At 44.1% G+C, this 25,807-nt stretch overlaps 1 protein-coding gene across 3 annotated transcripts in view; it reads left to right on the top strand.

Annotated features, from left to right (window-relative positions):
- Positions 1–6,171: 6,171 nt before the first annotated feature.
- The window catches only part of LOC121871794 (actin-binding Rho-activating protein-like), a 61,173-nt gene continuing 41,537 nt past the window's right edge, over positions 6,172–25,807 (top strand). Inside the window, exon 1 of one of the 3 annotated variants that reach the window (XM_042374279.1) lies at positions 6,172–6,330. The gene's annotated coding sequence lies outside the window, so the exon portion shown is untranslated. Of the gene's footprint in view, positions 6,725–6,968; positions 7,133–25,807 lie in introns of those variants that run through there. The other 2 variants (XM_042374278.1, XM_042374281.1) reach the window with 2 other exon arrangements.

The following is a 25,807-nucleotide window of genomic DNA, read 5'->3' as shown; positions in this document are numbered from 1 at the left end:
CATGAATAATGGTAGCCTCGATGCTCCTACAGTTGGTGTCAGCGAGAATACTGGTATCTGTTCTCTTGTCTTCCCAGTGAACTCGGAGGATGGAACGTAGATTACACTGGTGAAAGTTTTCAAGTACCTTGAAGTGTCTCCTGTATGTGACCCATGTCTCGCAGCCATACTGCATGGTGGCGACGACCATTGCTCGATACACGTGCAATTTTGTAGATAATTTCAGCTGCCTACAGCCAAAGAAACGGGTACGGAGTCTGCCAAGGGCTTGAGATGTAACATCTGATCCGATGCTGAATCTCTTCATCGATGTCCGCGGTGGTGGGCAGGTGGGAACCAAGGAATTGAAAGTGGGTAACATTAGAGAGGATAGTACCATTAAGCTGGATGAATGATGGAGGTGTGGTTGAACCAGGGGCAGGCTGGAAGAGAATCTGAGTCTTACGTGTATTCACCTCAAGGCCTAAGTGTGCACACTCATCTGTATAGGTGTTTAGGGTCTCCTGTAAGTTGCTTTCAGTATGAGCAACGAGGGTGAGGTAGTCTGCATACTGAAGTTCAATAATGGAAGTGGCCGACACCTTTGTTCCTGCCTGCAGTCGTTTTATGTTGAAAAGACCCTTCATCTGGTACCCGACGTCCAACCCGCCGGCTAAATTTGCGCTGGCACGAGTAAGGAAGGCAGCCAAGAAAATGGAAGAGAGAGTTGGTGTCAGTACACATCCTTGTTTTATCCATGTTTGGATGGGGAAGATCTCAGACTGGGTACCATTGTGCAGGACACTGCCGTTCATGCCATCGTGGAGTTGTCTCACAATGGCAATGAATTTTGGTAGGCGGCCAAAACGACTGAGGGTCCACCAGAGGGCTTCTCTGTTGACCGAGTCGAAGACCTTAGTAAGGTCAATGAAAGCCATGTACAGTTTCGTTCAAGATTCTTCGAACACTGCTGGAGATAGCTGGCAACTCAAGGCCGTTTGTTAATATAGTACGTAGTATAATATATTACGAAACAACAAATCCCAACCATTAATTAAGCAGCAGGGAACTAAGTAACCAATCACCGATAACCTTTTACACTCATTTATAATTTTTACTACGTACTATAGTAAACAAACGGCCTTGAGTTGACAGCAGTCTCCAGAAGTGTTTGAAGAATCTTGAACGAGACTGTACAAGTCACGACGCTGTTCTCTGCACTGACAATGTACCTGGCGGGCAGGAAAGATCATGTCAGTGGTGCCACGTGATGGTTTAAAGCCACATTGAGTTTCTGGGAGGAAATTTTCCGCCTCAGGAAGAAGTCTGAGCAGAGTGGCTCCTGGTAAGGGCTGCTCAGTCGCAATGACAGGACCGGATTGCACTGCTGCCTAGATCCCAGGGCTAAACGACCATCTTATCAATGCCGCTCATGCGCAGAGTTGTGACTATAGACTCCAGGTAGTCATCTCTGCCTGTACCAGTCGCCACTCGTCTGTCACCATAGCGCCATAGGACTTTTGGCGGATAGGAGTTTTAATGATGATGGGAAGTTAGACGAGTTGGATGATGGCTGCGCATGAGTTGATTTATGTGGTGAGGAGGGAGCGCAGGCTGCAACCACACATCTTGGCTCTTCCTTTTCCTGATCCTGTGGTGCAGGTAGTTGCAACGACTGGGAAAAAGGATCCCAGTTTGTTGGGTTTTGCCTTAGTAGCCTGTCCATCTTGCATTGCCTTCAGCCGCCGATGTAGTCGTTGGATTCCCATGTTGGGGTTCTTGTTGGAGCTCTGTAAACATGTCTGCCTGATGCGGGGCTGCACCACAGATTTTTTGTTTAGGGTTTACTCCCGTAGCCTTATACCTTCCAAGATTAATCCGCAAGGCAGCGCGGCAGTGGTTGGTAGGTTCCAGGGCATGTCCACATGCCGGTGGACCTATGTGCAGTCCCTCTGGGGCCCACCGCTGCTCCGAGATCCCCTGCTGTGTTGCCTGGGGCCGCGAGGCACCCAGTTACCATGTGTTGCCACGAGGAGGCAAAGCAGGAGTCTTGATGGTGAAGAGGGTGTACACTGGCAGGGGAAGACTTAAGCAAGGTTGCTTCACTGTTCACCACGAGGGTAGTGAGCGGCGGTAGCTAAAAGCGAGAGGTAGCAAGCAGTGCCTGCACCTTAACACTAACATAATGCTGCAACACTAGACACATTACACCACCCTGTTTGTTCTCACACACACACACACACACACACACACACACACACACTTCATGATGACCCTTGTGGTGCGACGTCGGCGACGATGATAATCATGGTGAAGGTGACGAGGAAGGTGACGAAGGGTACAGAGAGGACTCTAAAGACATAAAGGGGGTGTAGTATAACAACCATGGCGGCGGGGGAGGGGGGAAGAGGGGAAGAAGAGGGAGGAAAACGATGGAAGTGAAGAGGGAAGAAAAGGGAGGAAAAGGAAGGAAGACAAGAAAAGGGAGAGAGGAAGAGGAAGAAAACGGTGAGAGGAGAGAGAGATGTTGAAAAGGGGAGAGGGGGAAAGGGGAAGAAGGGGAGAAGGGGAGAGGGGGAGAGGGGGGGCAGAATTGTTAGGTAATTAAGCACGTCTGAGGGGTGAGAGGGGAGGAGCGGGAAGTATGAGAAGTAGAAAACTGTGGATTATGACTCACCATCCCTATCCCTCCCCCCTCCAAAAAAATAAATAAAATAAATAAATAAACAATATATATATATATATATATATATATATATATATATATATATATATATATATATATATATATATATATATATATATATATATATATATATATATATATATGTATATATATATATATATATATATATATATATATATATATATATATATATATATATATATATATATATATATATATATATATATATATATATATATATATATATATATATATATATACATATATATACATATATATATCACGCACACACACAAAGATATATATTGTAGATGGTCAAAAGTCTCTCAATGTTACCAGGAACTAATCATCTCATTTCAGTGCATTATTCAACAACTCTCAAAACATTCATTAACATTATTCAACCTGTCAACATTCCTCAACATCGGATGAAGAAAGTTGAGTAAAAGGAGATAGGGGCAGTAAGAACGACATACAGAGAGAGAGAATGATGATGATGATGATAAATTGGATTTCACTGATGTAATGACGACGGGAGAAGAGGGAGGGGGCGGGGGGAAGGTACGGAGAAAATTGAGGGACTGGTTTATAATAATGGATAAGGTGAACACAGTCAACTTTAGATCAAATTTTGTTTAATATTACTAAATACCATTATTGCACCGGGTGACTCTAGACTTGAGAACACAGCACAACACACCGGGTCAGAACAGGACACGAGTATTGGAGGTTATAATAAGCTGTGCAGAGGAAGTAAGATACGTCTCAACTCGTAAAATAAAGCACAGTATATTTGGATTAGTTCTTGGTAGTGTAGATAATGTATACACATGGAGGTGTGACTGAGTGTATGTGGAGGCTGTTAAATGGTCTTAGTTTGTTTGTTTGTTTAGAGATATTAAGTTTGTGTCTTCTTTAACATTCTTTAACATGAGTGCAGTACACTACATTCATCAACAATACTGCAATCCTCAACATTCTTATGCTTATTAAAACCATCAAATCCAACATTAATGCTTCACGCAACATTCTCCAACATTCCTACGACAACCACCATTTTTACATCACAACATTATTCAGCACTGCTGCGTCACTTAACATTCCACAGCAACATGCGTCACATCAAGAATGTCAACAACATCTATGATAGATTGTCCTTATTATACTGTATTGGCCAAGTGTGTGTGTGTGTGTGTGTGTACAAACATGTACTCATGTCTGTGCACGTTCATGTTTGTGTATGCTGGATATGTTTATACACACGTGCATGTGTGTCAGAGTACATACATTCACGTAGGAGTGTTGTATGTGCGTTGGTGCTCGCGTGTGTGAAAGTGTGCTAATGCGAGTATAGTGTACAGTATGTGCTTATGCAAGTATAGTGTATGTGCTTTTGCGAGTATAGTGTATGTGCTTATGAAATATAGTGTATGTGCTTATACGAGTATAGTGTATGTGCTTCTACAAGTAGTGTGTGTACATAAGTCTGTTCTTGCGTTCCTCCTTACATTCTCAGAAAGTACGTCGCTGTCAAATTCTTCAGAAACGTCAGCAGTGTCAGTCAGAAATTCACCGACATACCTTCGAGAAGCCGATCAGATGTGAGGTAGACCTGTCGACAGGCTCACGTGGCGATCTGTGAAATAACTGAGGGGATTAAAGTCTCTTTGTTGTTATAAAACCTTAGACATGACAGCAACAAGTAATTGGGAAGGATTAATGGGGGTCACCTGTTTGCGAAACTATACTTGGGTGGTCGGCTCACCTGAAGATTAGACACCCTAGCTTATTTCACCTGTTGATTACAGTAGACGTCCTGAAGCCACCTGGGGAGGGGGAAGGGGTACTGTTAAGTTAGGGTGTTTAATATTAGGTGAAAAAAGTTGGGGTGTCCTATTTTCAGGTGATGTGGTTAGTGGACTGTTAGTTCGTGCTAAAACTGGGCTAACGAACTGGCGACATCTCTCTCATAACTACTGAAGGTAAGGACAGAATCAAACCCTTCCACAAAGACTAAAAGAGGATGGAGGAAAGCTGATGGGTACTTTTTCAATAACGCTTTCTATCTCTCTTACTCTCTTACTAATACTATCTATCTATCTATCTATCTATCTATCTATCTATCTATCTATATATATATATATATATATATATATATATATATATATATATATATATATATATATATATATATATATATATATATATATATATATATATATATATATATTTGGCATTTGTTTAATCATCTTGGTACAAAATCTCTGGGTAACTTAATGAAAATATCTTGTTCAAACTTCCATCTTTTCCTCTAAATATAAATAACTCAAGTGGTGGGTTATGGCGGGGTGTTTACACTCTAAAAATAAAGGTGGGCGGTGGTAATAAGTGGGTACATCAGTGTTTAGTCATCTCCCCGCCCTTACCTGAGTGGCCGCCTACTTGCTGTCACAAACACGAGGATACGTAAGTAAATGGAATGGCAGACGTTAAGTATAGGCATGTTTCGTTGATAACATCCTTAACCAATATGAACGCCACGCCTACGTAGGAAATAATTGTTGTACAGTGCTACGTTTGGCAGTGTGTGAGAGATGATGTAATGAGCTCCTCGTTTAAAAATATATCTCAAGCATTTTTTTAAACTAATTGGACACTGGCATACTCTGGCATGAGCACCAAGGTCTTATGTCATAATAGGAGGATTTTATTGCGCCTTTTACCTTAAAAGTCAGCGCTAAGGTAGTGGGGGGTAAGGGCGGTGGGTCAGGGGGTGGTGGGCGTGAGGTCGGCTGGTCAAGGTGTGGTGGCGTGAGGGCGGCTGGTCAGGGGATGGTGGGCGTGAGGGCGGAGGGTCAGGGAGAGGTGTGCATGAGGGCGGAGGGTCAGGGTTGGTGAGCACGAAGGCAACGGGTCAGGGAGTGGTGGCGTGGGGGCGGCTGGTCAGGGGATGGTGGGAGTGAGGACGGCGAGTCAGGGAGTGGTGTGTGTGAGGATTGTGGATCGGGGAGTGGTCGGCTTAAGGGAGGCGGGTCAGGTGTGTGGTGGCGTGAGGGCGGCGGGGTCAAGGAGAGTGGGGCGTGGAGGGCAAAGGGTCAGGGTGTGGTGGTCTTGAGGGAGGCGGGTCAGGGTGTGGTGGCGTGAGGTGCGGCGGTCAAGGAGTAGTGGCGGAGGGCAGCGGGTCTGGGTGTGGTGGGCATGAGGGCAACGGGTCAAGGAGTGGTGGCTGAGGGCAGCGGGTCAAGGAGCGAAGTGGGCGGAGGGCGGCTGGTCAGGGATAGTTGGCGGAGGGCGACGGTCGTGACGGGTGCGTTAACACCAAGGACCCACCCATTACGCACCTTGATAACGCTGAGATTACCAGGGTGGTGCAGGGGGCCACTTATTTTTGAATATGGTATGTCGAGCAGCGAACCCCGATATACCCGGGAGGTGGGGGGTGGGATTCGATATACCTGAGAGGGGAGCTGAATATACCTGGGTTAGTGAGGACCCTGAAATACCTATGTCGAGACCTCTATCACCCGGGCACCACGATACTCCCAGGGTGAAGGGTGGTGGAGAGGGGGTAATGGGGTAGGTGTTTTCTAAGTGTCAGTGACAGGACACAGTCAGTGACCAGCTTCGCCTCCCATCCGACGCCCTCAGTCTTCCACCGCCACCACGTACGTAACGTTGACTCATACTTCTAGTGTTGTGAGCTGCACGAAAACTCCACTGGAATAAAGTAGGTACCCAGTGTTCCTTCACGTCTCCATCCACACACCTCCCAAGTTGTCTCCTTTGCTGATTAAGGACACCTGTTTTGAACCCACTTTGCCTCCCATCTTGTACATCTGGGTAGTGAACTGGAGATAAGAACCAGAATAATATAACAGCAGTGGATCGCTCTGTATCGTTAAACTCAAACACTGGACAGGAAAGTGTCTGGATAAGAACTATAACCCGAGACTGACTCACTCCACCATGGACAACTTCGTGACTCTCCTCTCTGTGAATTGAGTGAAGAAATAATCAGCGCCACCACTAAACAAAACCTGCAGGTCCTCAGCGACAACCGTGAGTACTGACTGTATATGAAGTAATGACTCTTAATTACTTACATGTGTTACTTACAATCTAGTTATAAGTTACAATCACACTGCCGCTTCGAATTTCAAAGACTGGATGGTTAATCGTTATATTAATATTACGAATTTCAATGTTTCTATCACCGTCCCTCACCATAATCATTCACCATTGTCTCTCATCATTATCGCTGGACTAGAAAAGATTTGTACGCCTGGGATAGACTACAACCAAATCCGTCAAGTCAGAATACTTTTGGCAGACTGTTTCACGAGAGTTCTTAACCCAGAGAAGCAACGTAAAGAGGAGAACGACGAGAGCTAAGACCAACAAGCCTTCAACAAACTCTTACAAGTCTTTATACTTATGCCAAGTGTGGTAGACAATAAAACGGATAAGGTAAAATGCATCCTGAGATCAATTTTATATATTATCGCCTGTATCAATAAACGAAGCAGGTCAGATATAACGCCTTCACAAGTGTGTCCTCCTACTAGTGACCCCTTTACAAGTGTCCTCCTACTAGTGACGCCTTTACAAGTGTGTCCTCCTACTAGTGACGCCTTTACAAGTGTCTTCCTACTAGTGACGCCTTTACAAGTGTCTTTCCCCTACGAGTGACCCCTTTACAAGTGTCTTTCTACTAGTGACCCCTTTACAAGTGTCTTTCTACTAGTGACCCCTTTACAAGTGTCTTCCTACTAGTGACGCCTTTACAAGTATATCTTCCTTCTAGTGACGCCTTTACAAGTGTTTTTCCCCTACTAGTGACCCCTTTACAAATGTCTTCCTACTAGTGGCGCCCTTACAAATGTCTTCCCTACTAGTGACGCCTTTACAAGTGTCTTCCTACTAGTGATGCCTTTACAAGTGTGTTTTCCTACTAGTGACGCCTTTACAAGTCTTCTTACTAGTGACGCCTTTACAAGTGTGTTCTTTCTAGTAACCCTTTGCAAGTGTCTTTCTACTAGTGACGCCGCACAAGTGTCTTCCTACTAGTGGCGCCCCCCACAAGTATGTCTTTCCCCTACTAGTGACGCCTTTACAAGTGTCTTCCCTACTAGTGACTCCTTTACAAGTGTCTTTACTAGTGACGCCTTTACAAGTGTGTTCTTTCCTACTAGTGACTGCCACAAGTGTCTTCCTACTAGTGACTCCTTTACAAGTGTCTTCCTACTAGTGACGCCTTTACAAGTGTGTTCTTTCCTACTAGTGACGCCCTTACAAGTATGTCTTCCTACTAGTGACGCCTTTACAAGTGTCTTCCTACTAGTGACGCTACAAGTGTCTTCCTACTAGTGACTCCTTTACAAGTGTCTTCCTACTAGTGACGCCTTTACAAGTGTGTTCTTTCCTACTAGTGACGCCTTTACAAGTGTCTTCCTACTAGTGACTCCTTTACAAGTGTCTTCCTACTAGTGACGCCACAAGTGTGTTCTTTCCTACTAGTGACATACAAGTATGTCTTTCCCTACTAGTGACGCCTTTACAAGTGTCTTCCGACTAGTGACGCCTTTACAAGTGTGTTCTTTCCTACTAGTGATGCCTTTACAAGTGTGTTTTTCCTACTAGTGACGCCTTTACAAGTGTGTTTTTCCTACTAGTGACGCCTTTACAAGTGTCTCCTACTAGTGACGCCTTTACAAGTGTCTTCCTACTAGTGATGCCTTTACAAGTGTGTTTTCCTAATAGTGACGCCTTTACAAGTGTGTTTTCCTACTAGTGACGCCTTTACAAAGTGTCTTCCCTACTAGTGACGCTACAAGTGTCTTCCTACTAGTGATGCCTTTACAAGTGTGTTTTTCCTACTAGTGCCTTTACAAGTGTGTTCTTTCCTACTAGTGACGCCTTTACAAGTGTCTTCCTACTAGTGATGCCTTTACAAGTGTGTTTTTCCTACTAGTGATGCCTTTACAAATTGTTTTTTCCTACTAGTGACGCCTTTACAAGTGTCTTTCTACTAGTGACGCCTTTACAAGTGTGTGTGAAGTAAAGGTATTATCAGTGGGTTTTTTGTCAAGATTTATTTTCTATTCGAAAACTGTGTCAAAATTATCCTTCAGTTTTTTCTGAAGGAGGAGATGTACTGTATAGTCAATCATAAGAGAAAGTGGTCCCCCCGGAAGAGAGGTCCTGTAACTCTTGGCATTTCAGTTCTGGTAACAGTGTACCTGACGTAGGAGCTGAGGGTGAAGTATTAGATCACTGCCATCTGCACGAACCACTGCCTCGGTTCATGTTCGCTTCATGCACAACTAATACGAGGTGAATATAACAGAGTATATCTTACTTCTACTCAGGTAATTTATATCTTCACTTAGACAAACACACACACTATATATATATATATATATATATATATATATATATATATATATATATATATATATATATATATATATACTATAAAACACGTCAATCTTAACAAAGATGGATGTCTGGCTGTGTGCGGGTCCGTTTAGGCTTTCCCCCTTTCTGACAACTCACACATACGAACACACACGATGGAATTGTGTGTTCACTAAAAATACGTAAGATGATATTATGGTTATCAATCAAGTATAATCCTAAGTCGCATATCCGATTACACATTCTAATTTGTTTGATAAGATATGAAGATTAACTCTCTAGGTTTCCCACCAATACCTGGGCAGAGAGGACAGTAGTGCTGGCCCTTGTTCACTCTAGTCTCCTTAGATATAATTCCGGCTTCGAGTGTCATTAAAATTCATTGTAAACATTAGACGGGTAATTACTATAATGTGAACTATACACTTTATTATGATAATTGTTATAATATTGACCTTATTCATCGAACTATAAACTATATCGAATCTAAGCTTAGTCTGCAAAAGAAGAGTTCATTCGAATATTTACATGGTGAGAATTAGTGAGTTGGGGAGAAGCCTTCCCTAGTTGTTTAGGAAGGTCGAACAGTCCAAGGACGCTGCATGGTCTCAAACACAGCGAGGTAAGAACACCCATATGCTATTTATATAAGTTCAATCACATCACAAACTTACGTGTTTGAAATCAGCTGTAAGTTATTTTATATGCGGCTTTTGGTTACGTAAATATTTATAACGTATTGTTGTCTGAGATACCAATACGAGTGACTGATTCAAGGTCACATTCATATCGGAGAGAGAAGCACCTTACTGTGTGTGTGTGTGTGTGTGTGTGTGTGTGTAGTAATAATAATATATAATAATAATAATTAACGGTTTATTGACAAAGTTCTGCAGCCCGAAGGCTGAAAGTATACATTAGACAAAAATGACGTATTACTGTGCATACTGTACAAAGACATGGGGTGGGTGGGTCGTTCAACAAAAGCTTTCATTACTGAAAGGAGAAGGAACATGAATTGAACATACAAATTTGTATAGTTTGCAGCTGATGGCCGGGCTAGTCTCTTGCCATACTGTGTGAGGTCACATAGGCCTTGTGGTTCAGTAACTCGTCCGTAGGTGTTGACATGAAAGACCTCACGTAGTCATGGAGACACAGGGTGGAGTGGTGTTCACGTGGTGCAGTTACTCGTCCGTAGGGGTTGAAATGAAGGACCTCACGTGGTCATGGAGACACAGGGTGGAGTGGTGTTCACGTGGTGCAGTTACTCGTCCGTAGGGGTTGACATGAAAGACCTCACGTAGTCATGGAGACACAGGGTGGAGTGGTGTTCACGTGGTGCAGTTACTCGTCCGTAGGGGTTGACATAAGAACATAAGAATGGAGGAAACTGCAGCGGGCCTATTGGCCCATACTGGGCAGTCCCGTTTACACCTAACCCCTATTGCTCATATAAGCATCCAACCTATGTTTGAAGCTATTCAGCGTATTCGAGTTAATGATGATATTTGGTAACTTGTTCCATTCATCCACTACTCTGTTTCCAAACCAGTGTTTACCTATTTCGCGCCTAAATCTAAATTTGTCTAATTTAAAACCATTTTTGAGTTCGCTCCTGGTTGGATAGTTTGAGTACCTTTGTAATGTCCCTTTGTTTAGCCCTGACTTCCATTTATACACCTCTATCAGGTCGGCCTCGCTCTACCTCTCTCGAGGGAGTGCAAATTAAGATGCTTTAACCTGTCTCTATACTCAAGGTTCCTCATGCCCGGGATTAGTCTTGTCATTCTCCTCTGAATTCTTTCCCAGGATTCTATATCCATTCTGTATCGGTGACCAAAACTGAACTGCGTAATCCAGGTGTGGTCTCACAAGCGCAAGATAAAGGACCTCACGTGGTCATGGAGACACCAGGTGGTGTGGTGTTCACGTGGTGCAGTAACTCGTCCATAGGTATTGATATGAAGGACCTCACGTGGTCATGGAGACACCGGCTGGTGTGGGGTGGTGTCACAATACCTCACTCTCTGCTAGGTGGTGTTGTGTTATCTCGTAGTCAGGTGTGAAGCCGACCCATTGTTGTTCCCATGGTGGACTGATTAGCACCTCCTGGTCAGAAGATGGTGGTCAGTTCCCAGGGGTGATTATCTCAGTGGTGGGTCACTACTCTCACTGGTACTGTCTGGTGCTGAATTCATTGTTCATCACTGTTCAACATTGATCCCACTTCTTTCCGAAACAAAATTGTCACTTTTTATTATGTTGAGATCCCGGTGGTGAGGATGGGTCGGGGAGAGGGACTTAAGGAATGGGGCCGAACATGGCCAAGAGGGGCCGCTTGGCTATTAGGTTTTGACCCTCCAGTGGTCAAGGATATAGTATGTGTGTGTGTGTGTGTGTGTGTGTGTGTGTGTGTGTGTGTGTGTGTGTGTGTGTGTGTGTGTGTGTGTGTGTGTGTGTGTGTGTGTGTCTCAATCTTAGCTCAATGCTTGTATAATAAAGGTAGAGAGAGAAAGAAAGAATAATATGAATCGCATTTTATATGTGACCCAACAGCTTATGTGCAGATTTCCGGCTTCAGCATACTGTACTATATTCATTAATGGGGCCATGTATCCTGTAATGAAAGCCTCCAGGTTAAAATATATGATATGCAGTTGTAGTATTGCTTGGTTATATCGTGATGTTATTAGGATCTTGGATATACAATGAGTAGAGATAACACATGCTGTTATATTTATCTTGTATTAGTACTGTAGTGCATGAAACAAGGCAGTGTATCACCTCCCCGCCCCAGCACCACCATCTCACCCTCAGCCTCAACGTCAGGTACACTGTTACCAAAACTGAAGTGCCACGAGTTAATGCTAAGAACATAAGAATGGAGAAACTGCAGCTGTAGCCTATTGACCCATACTGGCAGCTTCCGTTTATACCAACCCTATTGCTCATATAAGCATCCAACCTGTGTTTGGCTATCCAGCGTATTCGATACGATGATATTTGCAACTTGTTCCATTCATCCACTACCTGTTCCCAAACCAGTGTTTTTGCTCTATTTCACGCCGAAATCTAAATATGTCTAATTTAAAAACCATTGTTGATGAGTTCGCTCTGGTTGGATAGTTGGAGTACCTTTGTAATGTCCCCTTGTTTAACCCCTGACTTCCATTTATACACCCCCATCATGTCGCCCCTCACTTCCACGCCTCGAGGGAGTGCAAAATTAAGATGCTTTAACCTGTCTCTGTACCTCCAAGGTTCCTAAAGCCCGGATTTGTCTTTATTTATTCTCCTCTGGATTATTTCTTGGCGATTCTATATCCATTCTGTAACACGGTGACCAGAACTGAACAACTGCGGATTCCAGGTGAGGTCTCACAAGCTAGATATAAATTTAAGATGACCTCACTAGTCTTGTAACTAACACTCCTTTTGTATGAACCCAAGTACTTTATTAGCCTTGTTACGCAGCAAAAACACATTGTTTAATTTTTTGGCTTAAGATTCCTACTTATCATTACTCTTAAATCTTCGCAGTCGGATTCCACAATGGCATCAAGAAAGTTCATCTGATAACTGGTTTGCTTCACATCTCCTATACTGAGTACTTTTGCATTTGTCCACATTGAATTTCATCTGCCAGTTTTCCGACCAATATCTGAAAAATTTGTTTAGATCTTCCTGTAGTTTTGCAGAGTCCTCGGCCAGATTAAATTACACGTTCCATTTTAGTGTCATCAGCAAATTTACTTATGTTGCTGTCTATGCCGATATCTATGTCGTTTATGTATATAATAAAATAATAATGGTCCAAGTACTGAGCCTTGGGGAATCGCTTAGTGATCGCGGTTCAATGATTTATGCCATTTATGCTCACTCGCTGTTTCCTGCGTCCTGCAACCACGCCTACCTAATCCATTTGAGGATATTACCTTACTTTTTCTATGCGCTTTACCTTTCTAATTAGTTCAGGGGACTTTGTCGAAGGTTTTATAAAAGTCGAGATATACCACTTTCGATTCGAAAACTTGATGAAAAGAATGTTACGATTAGTTAGACATAAACGCCCGCCAGAAGCCATGTTAGAATCTCATTGATCAACTTCTAGTGCTTCTCCAAGTGGTTTTGAATAGAGTTTGAAATGATTGATTCGGACTAATTTGTTTACTATTGATGTTAGACCGATTTACGGTAGTTAGAGGATAATGATCTATCCTCTCTGAAAATCAGTATTACATTTCATATCCTCCAGGAATCTGGTACTCACACCTGTTTTAATGACATAGCAACACCTTTGCTAAGGGCATACTAAGCTCTTTCCTACATTCCTTTAATACTCTGGCAAATATCTCATCGACCAGTTCTATTCGCTTCAGTTTGTCTATTTGCTTATTAACATCAAGCATTAGTCACTACTATCTTCGCTTAATTTGTTTCTTCACTATCTCTGAATAGAGTCGGTGCCTCGGCATCATGTTTAAATTTTCGGTAGAAAACTGCTGAAAATATTTTTGTCTCAGATTATTGCTCATTTTCTCCATCGCACAAGTTAGCTCAACAGGTATCTGAACGATTGGTCCAATCTATCCAGGTTTTAGTTTGGATACATTTGCAGAACTTTGGGGTTTGTCTTGGCCCCCCTGCTATCTTCAGTCTATTATTCCTCTTGCTTTTCTTATCTCGGTTCTTAACCCCACCGCCATCACATTATAATCTCCGGAGGCAAATTTCGCCACGGATTGTTCCTTCTAATTTGTTTAGCCTTCCTTGGCTAATAATGTTCTTAAAATAATTATTTATCCATTTAGGTCATTATTGCCCTGATCTGGAGTTTTTTGTATGGTATGTCTTGGCCTTGTGATGGCAATTCATTATTTAAATTCGCCGGAACCTCGACAACTTCAGATCTTATCAGGTCGGTGTCATCTAACAGGTTACGCCCAAGAGCTACACCCTCTCAGCTGCTTTTAAACTATCAAAGTTTGCCTCTTTCTAAAATTCAGATTCTTAATGGAATTTTCCTTACGTCTGACCTGGAAAAATCTAACTGGAATCTAATTTCTTTTGTGATCGCTGTTTGCAAGTCTTGCTCCCTACCCTATTATTGCTAATGAGGCTTTTCTCTGTTCACAGAACTAAATCGAGAGCATATTACCCAGGGTGGGCTGGTTATATGTTGACTTAGGAAACAGTCCTGATCGTTTCCTGAGGAAATCCTCTGATACCGAGCTACCTGTAAGGTCGGGGTCCAATCTATTTGGCCAAGGTTAAATCGCCTACTATAAGGATCTCCCTTGTTGTAGAAGGAAGCCCTGAGCATTACAAGATCTCTCTCCATGGGGGGCCACTCTCTTTTATGAGTGACTGTACATGTATCCAAAAACTTATTGCCGCTCACTATTTGTCTGTATTTACGATCATCCCTTCATTATCATCCTTCACCATCGTCCCTCAGTATCATTCCGCATTACCCCTCCCCATCATTCTTACCCTACCATCTCCCGTCACTACGCCCACCAATGGTCTATTATCGATCCCCCGAGTTATTCTTGATCGGGGTATCTGATTACTCGGCTTTCATACTAGAACATACCTACGTCTCCTGCCGCTACTGCACCCACGCCTTCCCCCCGCCACGCCTTCGCCACGCCACGCCTTCGCCACGCCACGCCTCCCGCACGCCACGTCTCCCCCACTCCACCCACGCCTTCTGCACACACACCGACGCCCCACCCCCCGCCCGCAGTACTCCATCCATACCAACTACTCCACCCACGCCTCCCCTGCTACTCCACCCACGCCCCGCTACTCCACCTACTCCACGCCTTCTCATCCAAGACTCCGCTGCCTTTTTGTCTCTACCTCAACACCTCACACTGCCTCAACCTCAATACCTCACACTGCCTCAATCTCAACACCTCACACTGCCTCAACACCTCACACTGCCTCAACACCTCACACTGCCTCAACCTCAACACCTCACACTGCCTCAACCGTCCCCCAAATCTTTAATTTAACATCTTTACCTTGTCCCTATTAAGTACACTAAGCCATACACTTATAGTATATACTTAATTCAGCACTTACAACTCTTCTATTCAGTTAAGTGGCTAAGTGCGTAAAATTAAGTGTTGGTGTAAAATTAACTCACCCAACTAATCTATTGCCGGTAAGTCCATCCAAGTAACATAAGTTAAGTCCATCCAGGTAACACGTAAGTTAAGTCCATCCAGGTAAGTAAGTTAAGTCTTTTCAGGTAACAGGTAAGTTGAGTCCATCCAGGAAACAGATAGGTTAAGTCTATCCAGGTAGCAGGTAAGTTAAGCCCATCCAGGTAACAGGTAAGTTAAGTCCATCCATGTAACAGGTAGGTTAATTCCATCCAGGTAACAGGTAGGTTAAGTCCATCCAGGTAACAGGTAGTCTAAGTCCATCCAGGTAACAGGTAGGCTAAGTCCATCCGGATAACACATAAGTCCATCCAGGTAACAAGTAGGTTAAGTTCATCCAGGGAACAGGTAGGTTAAGTCCGTCAAGCTAACAGGTAAGTTAAGTCCATCCAGTTAACATATAAGTCCATCCAGGTAACAGGTAGGTTAAGTCCGTCAAGGTAACAGGTGAGTTAAGTCCATCCAGGTAACATATAAGTCCATCCAGGTAACAGGTAGGTTAAGTCCATCCAGGTAACAGGTAAGTTAAGTCCATCCAGGTAACAGGTAAGTTAAGTCCATCCAGTTAACATATAAGTCCATCCAGGTAGCAGGCAGGTTAAGTCCGTCAAGGTAACAGGTGAGTTAAGTCCATCCAGTTAACAAATAAGTCCATCCAGGTAACAGGAAAGTTCATCCAGGTAACAGGACATCCAGGTAACAGGTAAGCTAAGTCCATCCAGGTAAGTTAAGTCCATCCAGGTAACAGGTAGGTTAAGTCGGTCAAGGTAACAGGTAGGTAAAGTCCATTAAACTAGCTAACAGTGCAAAACTCAGCTGAGTTTAATGTATATATATATATATATATATATATATATATATATATATATATATATATATATATATATATATATATATATATATATATACACATATATAACACAGAAGTCTGTCTGTCTGCTTATTTGTCTGTGTATCCGCACGAGAATCTCGGAATGTACTTTACCGATCTGTAGTGATGATGGATGGTGTTATATGTAGTGATGATGAAGGATGGTGTTATATGTAGTGATGATGGATGATGTTATATGTAGTGATGATGGATGTTGTTATATGTAGTGATGATGGATGATGTTATATGTAGCGATGATGGGTGGTGTTATATGTAGTGATGATGGATGGTGTTATATGTAGCGATGATGGGTGGTGTTATATGTAGTGATGATGGATGGTGTTATATGCAGTGATGATGGATGGTGTTATATGAAGTGATGATGGATGATGTTATATGTAGTGATGATGGATGATGTTATATGTAGTGATGATGGGTGGTGTTATATGTAGTGATGATGGATGGTGTTATATGTAGTGATGATGGATGATGTTATATATAGAATATGAAAAGTATCCCTCTGTTGTCATTGGCAACATGGATAAGAAATGTGAATACTGCGGTGCAAAGAAGTACAAAGGAGAATCTGCTGGACTGTGCTGCTCTCGTGGGAAAGTACGACTGCCAAATTTGGAAAAACCACCACAACCATTGAAGACTCTCATGCTGGGAACAACACAAGAGTCAAAACACTTCTTGGAAAATATACGGAAGTATAATTCATGCTTCCAGATGACATCCTTAGGAGCTACCAGAGTAGTTCGTGAGCATGGATACATGCCCACATTGAAAGTCCAGGGTCAAGTCTATCACAAAGCAGGATCCCTCTTACCACTGGAAGATGAGCAGGCAAAGTTCCTCCAAGTCTACTTCATGGGAGATGATGAAAAGCAGACTACTATCAGGTGTGGCAACATTCAAGGTGTCAGACATGACATTGTCCTTAATGTCCTATCTATCCAAGAAATGCTGCATGAGCGCAACACGTATGTACAGTCATTTAAAAATGCCCTGGAAAACATGCCTTCTGACGAGTACAAAGTCAGGATCAAAGCAGACACCTTAATGCACTACAGTGAGACAATGTGGAGCCTCCCGGAGGGTGGCGTCCTACCGTGGCCTAGCGAAAGAGCCGCCCAGAGGGCGGCGATTCCGCTAGTCTTAATATAAGGAATTAGATATCCGAATAAGACCAATATAACACGAAGCAAAATTCGATTAAAATTGATGACTTGGAGGCCATTTCACAATGAAGGAATTCCCCAACACAGAAGCAATAGCTACTCGGTGATTTGGCTGTGAGAGTTTAAACAGCCTTTTACCTTATGTCAGTAACCAAGACATCCGCATTAAGGACTTGACTGAGAACGTTGGCCAAGATGCAACACGTTTATATATTCAATTAATTCAGAAATATATCACACCAATATTTATGTACGTTTCACAGTGGAAATATTTTACCGTCCAATTTTTTTTTCGTATAAGAATTAAAAGACAAAGTACTCAAGTGACACAGTGTGGTTTGTGTTAATACAAGTTCAAAGACATCGGAATAAATTATATCTTCTTCTTCATTGAGATATATTCTATTTACTGCGAAAACAAACTTACCTGTTGATAATAAGATGATATTGTCAAGGAACAGCCACGAGTGGACATCTGTAGTGGTGGGTGTGTTGCGGTGTACCGGGGGTGGGTGTGTTGAGGTGTACCAGGGGTGGGTGTGTTGCGGTGTACCAGTGGTGGGTGTTGTTGAGGTGTACCAGTGGTGGGTGTGTTGCGGTGTACCAGGGGTGGGTGTGTTGAGGTGTACCAGGGGTGGGTGTGTTGAGGTGTACCAGGGGTGGGTGTGTTGCGGTGTACCAGGTGTGGTGGGTGTGTTGAGGTGTACCAGGGTGGGTGTGTTGCAGTGTGTACCAGGGGTGGGTGTGTTGAGGTGTACCATGGGTAGGTGTGTTGGGTGTACCAGGGGTGGGTGTGTTGCGGTGTGGTGTACCAGTGGTGGGTGTGTTGGGTGTACCAGGGGTGGGTGTGTTGCAGTGTACCAGTGGTGGGTGTGTTGGGTGTGTGTGCAGTGTACCAGTGGTGTGGTGTGTTGGTGTGTTGCAGTGGTGGGTGTGTTGTGTGTACCAGTGGTGGGTTTGTTGAAGTGTACCAGTGGTGGGTGTGTTGTGGTGTACCAGGGGTACCAGTGTACCAGGGTGGGTGTGTTGAGTGTACCAGTGGTGGGTGTGTTGCGTGTGTACCAGTGTGTGGGTGTGTTGCGGTGTACCAGTGGTGGGTGTGTTGCAGTGTGCCAGTGTGTGGGTGTGTGGGTGTGTTGCAGTGTACCAGTGTGTGGGTGTGTGTTGGGTGTACCAGTGGTGGGTGTGTTTGGTGTACCAGTGGTGGTGTGTTGCGGTGTACCAGTTGGTGGGTGTGTTGAGTGTACCAGTGGTGGGTGTGTTGCGGTGTACCATGTGGGTGGTGGGTGTGTGTGCGTGTGTGTACCAGTGGTGGGTGTGTTGAAGTGTACCAGTGGTGTGGTGGGTGTTGAAGTGTACCAGTGGTGGTGTGTACCAGTGTGTACCGGTGGGTGCGGTGTACCAGGGTGGGTGGGTGTACCAGTGGTGGGTGTGTTGTGGTGTGTGTACCAGTGGTGGGTGTGTTGCGGTGTACCAGTGGTGGGTGTGTTGGTGGTGGTGTGTGGGTGCTGAGTGTGTGTACCAGTGGTGGGTGTGTTGAGGTGTACCAGTGGTGGGTGTGTTGTTGAGGTGTACCAGTGGTGGGTGTGTTGAGGTGTACCAGTAGTGGGTGTGTTGCGGTGTACCAGTGGTGGGTGTGTTGAGGTGTACCAGTGGTGGGTGTGTTAAAGTGTACCAGTGGTGGGTGTGTTGCGGTGTACCAGTGGTGGGTGTGTTGCGGTGTACCAGTGGTGGGTGTGTTGCAGTGTACTAGTGGTGGGTGTGTTGAGGTGTACCAGTGGTGGGTGTGTTGAGGTGTACCAGTGGTGGGTGTGTTGAGGTGTACCAGTGGTGGGTGTGTTGAGGTGTACCAGTGGTGGGGTGTTGCGGTGTACCAGTAGTGGGTGTGTTGCAGTGTACCAGTGGTGGGTGTGTTGAGGTGTACCAGTGGTGGGTGTGTTGCGGTGTTGCGGTGTACCAGTAGTGGGTGTGTTGCGGTGTACCAGTGGTGGGTGTGTTGAGGTGTACCAGTGGTGGGTGTGTTAAAGTGTACCAGTGGTGGGTGTGTTGCGGTGTACCAGTGGTGGGTGTGTTGCGGTGTACCAGTGGTGGGTGTGTTGCAGTGTACTAGTGGTGGGTGTGTTAGGATGATGTTTTTAATGGTGAGGGTGAGCTAGGATGAGGTTACAGGTATGAGAAGACGTTGAGGTGCTGGTAAACGTCAACATAGCCATCACAAACCAAGTCCTCCCGCACCTTTTAATGACAACTTTTACGGTACTCAAGAGCTCGGGTACTCACCATAGTGGCCTGGGTCAGCTGAGGCGCCTTAGGGTGAAGGAATGTCCTGGGAATAACATCAACGATCCACCAATACTCCGCCGCCACACGTCATCTGGCAATAAAAACATCTATTAATCTACGTAGAGGTGGGCACTGTCAAGACAAGGGACACTGACGGTGGAGGTAGACAGTGCCAAGATAAGATAGAATGACAGTGGAGGTGGACGGTGCCAAGATGTGATACTGACGTCATGTAGTATTTTCTTTTTATATAAACATAATGGGCGGGACATAGGAACCGTCAGGCAGGTTAGGTTAGGTAAGGTTACGTACACTGCTTAATCTTGTGACGGACATAGTGATGGGAACATTTCTGGTGAATTACACTCACTCGTTCAGCAAATACACATATACAAAACATTCATTACTTGGATTTAGTACATAAATAAACAACAGAATTTTGAGTACACCCAAAACTGTTCTATTTATATTAGCTTAATGTGTACAAAGATTCAGTTAGTAAATAATGTCTTCCTCATTATTATTATTTATATCATTATTGTTATTAGCCCAATTATCATTACTAATTATACGCGTATATTAAGGATGCCAGCAGGTCGATTTACCAAATGAATAACAATAATAAGCAGGAGTAGCAGAGCATCTTAGAAATAAGTAAGGTGTGTGTGTGCGCGCGCCCGCTGGGGGGCGTAGGTTACGATACTCAGCAGTAGGCACTTATACGCGCCCTCAACACTACCGGAGTGGTCAAAGTAAGTCAAGAGAGCCACTCGTGAGTGACAGCACCAGAGTGGCTCTACACTCCCCCCCCCCCCTGGTCAGTCGTCTGTAATGGCCGCTGTATGAAGATATACAGATGAATAAGGTACTACAGGACGTTGGGAATGTGTTGTAACTCAAATAAATAGAAATAAGACACTAGCACCTGGACTGTACTTCTCAGTGATCACTCTTATAGTACTTCGCCCACGAGCTCTTAAAATTAGCCATGACGTGATAATATAACTCCTATGATAATATTCATCTCATGTTTATTTTCCAAAGTTAATGTGTGGTGTTATTAACTTGTACTTCAAAAGATACAAAATAATATGAAAAATCCTGTAATTCCTTATAGTAAGCATCACAGAGTCAGGAAATGTTGAGTACGTTAGCGGCTTGTTAACTAGAGCGAGGGTGAAGGTGAGACTGGTGGGTGACATGCCACGTCAATATGAGAGTCCATTATGACGGAGTTGTCACCTCATATATCACTGGTTATGGCCCTAACCCCCCTCCCCCCTGCCACACTATTTCACACATACTATTTTATACTTGAATTATCACCAATCTCTACTTATATCTTCCCTCGACAGAACATTACACTCGCATATTACATCATGACGCCAAGCCACAATCTTTTAACCTTTTTACGTGCCATATAAAAAGGTGTCGCCAGGTCTCTCCACTACTGTAGTTAGACCTAAGGTGTATTGAGAGCCTATATATTCTCCAATCTTGTTAGTCCTTCTGGCTGGCTGATGAAGTCTAATAATAAAAACATCCTGGTCAACACTGAACCCCCACACTATCCCCCGAAAGCAGTCAAATTGAATTCCTCCTATGAAGGCCAGCGTCCCAGTACTGGCTAGTTTCTCCCGGTGAACTTTAGTTCACTATGTTTACTAATTAGTCCTGCGGGTTGCTTTCATTATCTGGGGTTTTCTCTGCCAGTTATTGGAATTTACATTTTGTGTTTATACAGGCTTGTAACTTACATGATGTGACCCTCGCTCCCATACACTGCCAAAATATACATCAACATATTTCCATAATAATGGTTGGCCCTCATGTAACGAGGATGGCCGGCCCAAGGGCCACCTAGGTGTAAATTTGTTTAAGGTGTAGAAGCTGTCGCTAACACAACAACCACATCCTAAGTTAACGAGTTGCATGACCCAGTGTCAAGGAATTGTCCGAGAAGACCGGACAGCTCGCCAACTGCACTGGCTAGCCATTATCCCAGAATACGATCCGCAAATCGATTAACGTCCAGGTCCCCAATTACTGCTGGGTAAACAGAGGCAAATGGCGTAAAAAAAAATGCCAATAGTTTCACCCTGCTCGGGGATCGAACCCGGGTCCGCTCGCTTGCGAGGAGAGCTTCCTGACCATTACATCACAGGTCGCCGCATTTCCATACATACATAAACAAACTTATACATACACAAGCACTCCAATGTTTTAACAGATGGAGTTATGACCTATTGATAGTAACGCATACACATGAGATATGATTAGGCTACAACATACACACATATATGACCACTAATATATATATATATATATATATATATATATATATATATATATATATATATATATATATATATATATATATATATATATATATATCCACACTAAATTCACATCAACATATCTACACACACACACTACATGAAGTGTCCACACTCGTATAACATCCACACATACGCCCACCATAAAGGAACACCCCAATACAGACACACACTCACACACACAAGCGTACTTGACACCGACAACCTTACTTCACTTTATCACGCCCATCCCCACACCACAGTGGGCAACGGATGTACCTACACAAGTGATCAAGTCCACGCCCACAACTTACCACTAGAAAGCAACCAGTAAGTGTACTGTGCACCTAATCACACTTACGCCCACAACCTTACACCAGGGAGCGACACACTAGGGTTACCTAAACATTCAGTCACGCCCACGCCCAAACCTTGACACGAGGGAGCGACTTTTGAGTATACAGAATGGCTCCATCACGTCCACGCCCTGACACCAAGGAGGGACTACTGAGTATACTACATACTCCATTACGCCCACAGATGCCAGCCTCCTGAACTTTCACATCTATACACTTTCTGGATTGACTCTGTTTCGCTGTCCTAGAACTAACATCCACACGTCCTGCCCCCACACGTCCTTCCTTCCGTACGTCCTTCCATCCACACGTCCTTCCATCCATATTTCCTCCCGTCCACACGTCCTTCCATCCACACGTCCGTCCCAACAAACGTCTATCCATCCATACGTCCTTCCATCCACACGTCATTCTATTCACATGTCCTTCCATCCACACGTCCTTACATTTGCACGTCCTTCCATCTACTCGTCCATCCATCCACATGTCCATCCATCCACATGTCCTTCCATCCATACGTCCTTCCATTCACATGTCCTTCCATCCACACGTCCTTCCATCCACATGTCCTTCCATCCACATGTCCTTCCATCCACGTCCATTGTCCTTCCATCCACACGTCCTTCCATCCACACGTCCTTCCATCCACACGTCCTTCCATCCACACGTCCTTCCATCCACACGTCCTTCCATCCACACGCTCCATCGTCCTTCCATCCACACGTCCTTCCATTCACACGTCCTTCCATTCACATGCCCCCTTCCATTCACATGTCCTTCCATCCACATGTTCTTCCATCCACACGTCCTTCCATCCACACGTCCTTCCATTCACACGTCCTTCCATTCACATGTCCTTCCATCCACATGTTCTTCCATCCACACGTCCTTCCATCCACACGTCCTTCCATCCACAAGTCCTTCTATCCACACGTCCTTCCATCCACATGCCCTTCCATCCACATGCCCTTCCATCCACACGTCCTTCCATCCACACATCCTACCATCCACACGTCTTTCCACTCACACGATCTTCCATCCACACGACCTTCCATCCACACGTCCTTCCCACCAGTGTATTCACTCCCAGTAAATCCTACTTCTTGCACTGTCACTATGTTGAAATGCCCTGTAGTTTGAGCTTTCCTCCCCCTAGTTATTATATATCTTATTTGTATCACTTATGTTACTTGTATATTATTTGTAAATCGAAACCCATTCCCCAATTATGTAACTGTATATTTTCAGCCTTCTGGCTGATATGCTCTTTCAATAAACCGTTAATTAATATTATTATTATTTTACGTCCTTCCATCCACACGTCCTTCCATCCACACATCCTTCTATTCACACGCCCTTCCATTCACAGGTTCTTCCATCCACACGTCCTTCCATCCACACATCCTTCCATCCACACATCCTTCCATCCACACACCCTTCCATCCACACATCCTTCCATCCACAAATCCTTCCATCCACACGACTTTCCATCCACACGTCCTTCCCACCACACGTCCTTCCATCCACACGTCCTTCCATCCACATATCCATCTATTCACATGCCCTTCCATTCACAGGTTCTTCCATCCACACGTCCTTCCCACCACATGTCCTTCCATCCACACGTCCTTCCATCCACACATCCTTCTATTCACATATCCTTCCATTCACAGGTTCTTCCATCCACACGACTTTCCATCCACACGTCCTTCCATCCACACGTCCTTCCATCCACACATCCTTCTATTCACATGTCCTTCCATTCACAGGTTCTTCCATCCACACGACTTCCCATCCACACGTCCTTCCATTCACACGTCCTTCCATCCACACATCCTTCTATTCACACGTCCTTCCATTCACAGGTTCTTCCACCCACACGTCCTACCATCCACACGTCCTTCCATCCACACGTCCTTTCATTCACGGGTTCTTCCATCCACACGACCTTCCATCCACACATCATTCCATCCATACGAGTTTCCATCCACATATCTATCCATCCACACGTCCTTTCACATATACATCCAACCATCCCAACCATTCCGCCACCCACTCATTCCTTCCCACCCACTCATTCCACCCTTCACCCACTCCTCCCCTCACTCACCCACCTACACTTCTCCTTCACCCACCCACACCTCCCCTTTACCAACACCTTCCCTTCACCCACCTACCTCTGCCGCCACCCACTCTTCCGCCACCCACGCCACTCTCCCGCCACCCACTCTCCTCTCCCGCCACCCACACACCTCTCTCGCCACCCACGCACCCCTCCCTCCACCCACGCACCTCTGCCACCACCCACTCTTCCGCCACCCACGCATTCCGACGCCCACACAACCCTGCTCTGACCATACCAGCCTGAGAACACTTGGAGGCCGGAATGCCTCCACCATCTCCCGCGGGCTAATTCATCAGCTTCACCTCTGCATCGCCAACATAACTCGACGTCATTTCGCGTGTAATAGGTGTGACGTCAGTTGGTGTTAATCGCGAACAAAACTCGGAGTCATTTAGCGTGTTTTAATTATAATGTTAATCGGCGTTACTTGCGATCGTAAATCAACGCCATTTCTTATAACGTTGTGTCGTCAATTGGACGATAGTCGTGAAAAATACTCAATATCATTTCGCGTATATTAATTGTCCCGTTCAGTTGGCGATATTTGCATACAGTAACGATGACGTTTGTTTTATAATTGTATACTACGTTTATATTAGTGTATGACTAACTGTTCTACTGGAGTCGATATATACATACAGGTAACCTGGTTTTTACCTGCATGTATAGTCATTCATAAGGTGAGGTGTTATCCGGTCATACTTAACACTAGGGTTTACTTAACTGACTTCTTAACTTAGGTCGCTGCCACCAGACAGCAAGACAGTATGCGGAGCGCGTTCTTTTGGTAGTTGGAAAAGCAGTCTAGCACTGTGAGTTTGTATTTTTTATTAACCAAAGTTTAGGGTAGATAGATATAAATTACCATTGCAATAATTATGTATTTGCCGGCAAGGCATGATACTGACAGCTCTGTCCTCTTGTTTCACCTTAATACAACCCATGTTGTATTGCTTCCCTCCTTTATCATATCAATACGTATCAACTCTACTGTAAAATATGTACATACTTATAATATAAATGAAAAATATAATAAATAATATCGAAGTGATAACCGTGGCAACATTCTGATATGTTCTTACTACCACCATGCTATGTGTACTATTCCAGATGATACTAAATGTTAAATAATACTTCCTCAAAAAAAATTTATATTATATATCAGGTGCCTTCAAGAGAGCTAAGGCTCTCAACTGGCTCAGCCATGTTAATATTGTTATTATTGTCGACTCTGTACCTGCATTTGATACTAATCCCCAATACTTGATACTAATCTCCAATACTTGATACTAATCCCCAATACTTGATACTAATCCCTAATACTTGATACTAATACCCAATGCTTGATACTAGTCCCCAATACTTGATACTTATCTCCAATACTTGATACTAATCTCCAATACTTGACACTAATC

This window comes from Homarus americanus, unplaced genomic scaffold (genome assembly GCF_018991925.1).
Source record: "Homarus americanus isolate GMGI-L3 unplaced genomic scaffold, GMGI_Hamer_2.0 scaffold39675, whole genome shotgun sequence".
Lineage (NCBI taxonomy): Eukaryota > Metazoa > Arthropoda > Malacostraca > Decapoda > Nephropidae > Homarus > Homarus americanus.
Note: the sequence above shows the minus strand (reverse complement) of the source record. Positions and strands in the feature narration are given on the sequence as shown.